The sequence below is a fragment of the Garra rufa genome, chromosome 11 (assembly GCF_049309525.1).
Source record: "Garra rufa chromosome 11, GarRuf1.0, whole genome shotgun sequence".
Lineage (NCBI taxonomy): Eukaryota > Metazoa > Chordata > Actinopteri > Cypriniformes > Cyprinidae > Garra > Garra rufa.
This window is the reverse complement of record NC_133371.1, coordinates 41754704-41759408: the sequence shown is the minus strand read 5'-3', so window position 1 is coordinate 41759408 and position 4705 is coordinate 41754704.

Genomic DNA, 4705 nt, shown 5'->3' with positions numbered 1-4705 from the left:
ATATGCAAAGAATCCACTTCAAGCATCCAAGCCAACAGCAGCTCATTGGTTTTGGCATTTGCAGCAGATAGAAGATGATAATTATGCTAGCATGAATGAAACATCAAGACAAGCTGTAAACTCGTCTCGCAGTCTCTCCTCCTGCACCGCATGCCAAGTTCATTTGGCGGCGAACGGTTGCTTCAGCAGTCCTGACCGCGGCTCTAATTATTGGGATAATTGCTTTGCAGAGGCTCGGTAACAGCTGTGGCCTTCTGAAGAGGTAAATGATGTCCATAAATCTCTTTCTCCATCTCCCCGAGGTCAGACCCCTCCGGGTCGGTCTTTTTCCGAACGAGCCCTTGCAAACGCTTGAAGGCGGGAGGTAAGGTGCTCGTGGCACAGCTGCAGCACGTCTGTCTTACTTCAATTTGCATTTTTAGCAGGTTCCTCTACTGGTGGGACGCCGTGGTGGGTTTGTTGTAAACAAAGCAGCCAGCGTGACTGATATGAGACCCTCCCGCGGGGATCCGGAGCTGAGATCCTGATAAAGTAAACCAAAGAGCTTAGCTCTTAATCAAACATTTGTTTGATAAAACAGAATCGAATGAACGGGGCAGATAAGCTATTGTGTCTTTGGATGTTTTCAGACTAAACTTAAGAAGCCATGTTTTTTGTTTGTGTATGTTTTTGTTGGATGCAAAGCTGTTAGTGTGGAAATATCACTGTGAGACTCTAATGAATGTAAAATGAAGTGGAATGAACTCATTCAGTGTCCCGCTGAGGGGGAGACCACATGTTTTATGGCTTTGACAGCTTTTTAAGACACCATAGCGTGATGTGAACAGACATAATGTCTGGTGATGTTGGTGGACGGTTAGTTATTTCGATAAAAAGCAGTGTGTTAACTGAAAAGAGAGTAATGCAAGTTATAAATCACAAAGGAAAAAGTGATAATATTTCTCAGTATTCTCAACGGTGATTTTAATAGATTCTCATTACTGTAATTCATTATTTTTTTAATTTAAATCTGATTTTACAAATATGTTATATATTTTTTATTATTTATTTATGCAGAATAAAGGTTCTAAAAATTTGTTTTCTTTAAGCAAAATCCAATTTCATTCTTTAGAATTTTAGGATTAAATTTTATGGATTTTTTTTTTTTTTTTTTTTTTTTTTGCATTATTGCAATATGATTTTTCTTATTTCATACACTCTTAAAAATAAAGGTTCCAAAAGGTTTTTTTTGCATGATGCCATAGAACCATTTTTGGTTCCCCAAAAAAAACTTTCAGCGAATAGTTCCTAAAAGAACCATTTTTAAGAACATTTTAAAAATCTAAAAAAAAACTTTTTTGACTATAAAGAAACTTTTCTGCATTTGAAAGGTTCCATGGATGTTCAAGGTTCTTTATAGAACCATTGATGCAAATAAAGAACCTTTATTTTTAAGAGTGTAGAGAAATGTAACATTTTTGAAATAAGATATTTCTCAAAAATAAAGGTTCCAAAAGTGTATTGCAGTAATGCCATAGAAGAACCATTTTTGCTTCCCCGAAGAACCATTTGGCGAACAGTTCCTAAAAGAACCATTTTTAAGAATATTTTAAAAATAAAAAAAAACCTTTTTTGACTATAAAGAAACTTTTCTTCATTTGAAAGGTTCCATGGATGTTCAAGGTTCTTTATAGAACCATTGATGCAAATAAAGAACCTTTTTTTTTAAGTGTAGAGAAATGTAACATTTTTGAAATAAGATTTTTCTTATGTCATACACACTTAAAAATAAAGGTTCCAAAAGGTTTTTTTTTTTTTTTTGCAGCGATACCATAGAAGAACCATTTTTGGTTTCCTGAAGAACCTTGCAGCGAACAGTTCCTAAAAGAAACATTTTTTTTAAGAACATTTTAAAAATCTAAAGAACCTTTTTTAACTATAAAGAAACTTTTCTTCATTTGAAAGGTTGTCCAAGGTTCTTCATAGAACCACTGATGCCAATAAAGAACCTTTATTTTTAAGAGTGTAGAGAAATGTAACATTATTGAAATAAGATTTGGGTAGGAAAACATGATTTATTATAATGCAAAATAATGATTCTAAAATAGGCATTTTTTAAACAAAACCCAACTTCCTTTTTCTTTGTGATAATTCTTTTTTTTTTTTTTTTTTTGCATTATTGCAAAAAGATTTGTATTTCATAGAGATTTCATTGATTTTTTTTTTTTTTTTTTTTTTTTTTTTGCATGATTGCAATAAGATTTGGCAAGGAAAATTAATGATGTGATTAATGGTGATTAATTGTAATGCAAAATAATGGTTCTAAAAATAGGCCTTTTAAAAACAATCCAATTTCCTTTTTGTTCTTTGGAATTCTGTGATTTCATTGTGATAATTTATTTGTTGTTCATTGTCGTCATTTGTGGCCTTATGAAGGGTATTTCTTTCATTTGAAACTATTTGAAATTAAAAAAATTTGGGGATTATATTTTTTAAATTTATTTATTCAGAATAATGGTAGAAATTTTTTTCTTTAAACGAAATCAAATTTCTTTTTCTTTCTTAAGATTTTTTTTTTTTGCATTATTGCAATAAGTTCTTTTCTTATTTAGACATTTCATATATATATATATTGCATTATTACAATAAGATTTGGGTAAGAAAAGATGATTAACTTATACAAAATAATGGTTATACAATAATAGTTCTACAATAATGGTTCTATAAATAGGCCTTTTTTAAGCAAAATCCAATTTTATTTTTCTTTCGTTTGAATTTTGTGATTCATTTTATTTTTTCAAAAAGGTTTTTCTTTCATAGAGATTTCAATTATTTTTATTTATTTATTTTCTTTCTTTTTTGCATTATTGCAAAAAAAGGTTTTTCTTATTTCATAGAGATTTCATTTATTTTTATTTATTTATTTTCTTTCTTTTTTGCATTATTGCAATAAGTTTTTTCTTATTTCGTGGAGATTCCATAGAGAAATGTCATGTAGAGACACTGTTGTAATATGATTTGGGTAGGAAAAAGTGAAAAGAAATAATGCAAAATTATGCCAATAATGGTTCTAAAATATGACCTTTAAAGCTAAAAACATTGCAAAAGTATTTGTATTATTTTATAGATATTTCCTTGAAGGTTGTTGTTGTTGTTGTTGCATTATTGCAGTAGGATTTTTCTTATTTTTTGTAGATTTTAGATAGATTTTGCATTATTACAATTAGATTTGGGTAGGGAAAATAGATTAATTGCAATGCAAAATATTGATTATAAAATATGCCTTTTTAACCAATTTTTCTTTCCTTTGAATTTTGTGATAATTTCATTGAGATTTTTTTATTTATTTTATTCTTTTTTGCATTATTGCAGAACGTTTTTTCTTATTTAATAGAGATTTCATATAATTGTTGTTGTTGTTGCATTATTGCAATAGGATTTTTCTTATTTTTTGGAGATTTTGGATAGATTTTTTGCATTATTACAATTAGATTTGGGTAGGGAAAAGAGATTAATTGTAATGCAAAATATTAATTATAAAATATGCCATTTTTCTTTCCTTGGAATTTTGTGAGATTTATTTATTTATTTATTTATTTATTTATTTTTTGCATTATTGCAGAAAGTTTTTTCTTCTTTCATAGAAATTTCATATAATCTTTTTTTGTTGTTGCATTATTGCAATAGGATTTGGGTGGGAAAATGTGATCAATTGTAATGCAAGATAATGTCAGTAATGCAAAATTCGATTTCTTTTTTCTTTCTGTGAAATTTCAGCATGAAATATGACTCAGACATGTTCTTGACAGGCTTCTTAAGATTCACTTTGTAAATTGGTGATGGTCAGTGTTGAATAATTGCTTTCATTTTGACTAATGGTGCAGAAATCCTGTAATGGCTTGAACAAAGGCTGGTCACTGACAGCTATTGTCAGAGGAGAAGCTATCAGATGTCATTGTTTTGATTTTGACTGTCAGTATCAAATGTGTTGCAATCACAAAAATGAGCTTGCAGGACTCCAATCTTTTTTCGCTTTCCAGCATCAATCAAAGACATGACTTGCTTTTGACCTCTCAACTTTTGTTGCTTTTTGATGACAGTGAAAACTCTGTTCAGTGAATTTCCAACCAATCTTTGTAGTCCCTGGTAAAGACAAAACGGAGGTTGCTGCTATTCTCTACAGCAGCTTTGATCCGAAACATTATTAAAATAAAGTCATCTGCCTTTTCTTGTTAGAGTTTCATCTTGTTCTGATGCGCAGATTATTATACAGTGTGACTTCCAATTCTTTGAACTAAGTTGTCACCTAAAAATAAACATCCTACAGGCTGTTTCCGTCTTGTTAGCTTTGTCACATAAAAGATTTAGCAGGAATGGCAATGAGGAACGTCTGTTCTTGTTTACCTCTGTAGTGTGAGAACAGGTGTACAGCGTGTAGCACTGTAAATGATTTTCAGAATCTTCCTGTAGTGAAATGATAAAGTGTACGTGCAGTATCAGTATGACAGACAATCCACACACATGCACACAAATTATATACACAGTATTAATATCAATTATATAATGTGTACATGACCAGTCAAAAGTTTTTGAACAGTAAGATTTTTAATGTTTTTTAAAGAAGTCTTTTCTGCTTACCAAGCATCCAAGCCTAAAGTACAAACAGTAAAATTTTGAAATATTTTTACTATTTAAAATAACTGTTTTCTATTTGAATATATTTTAA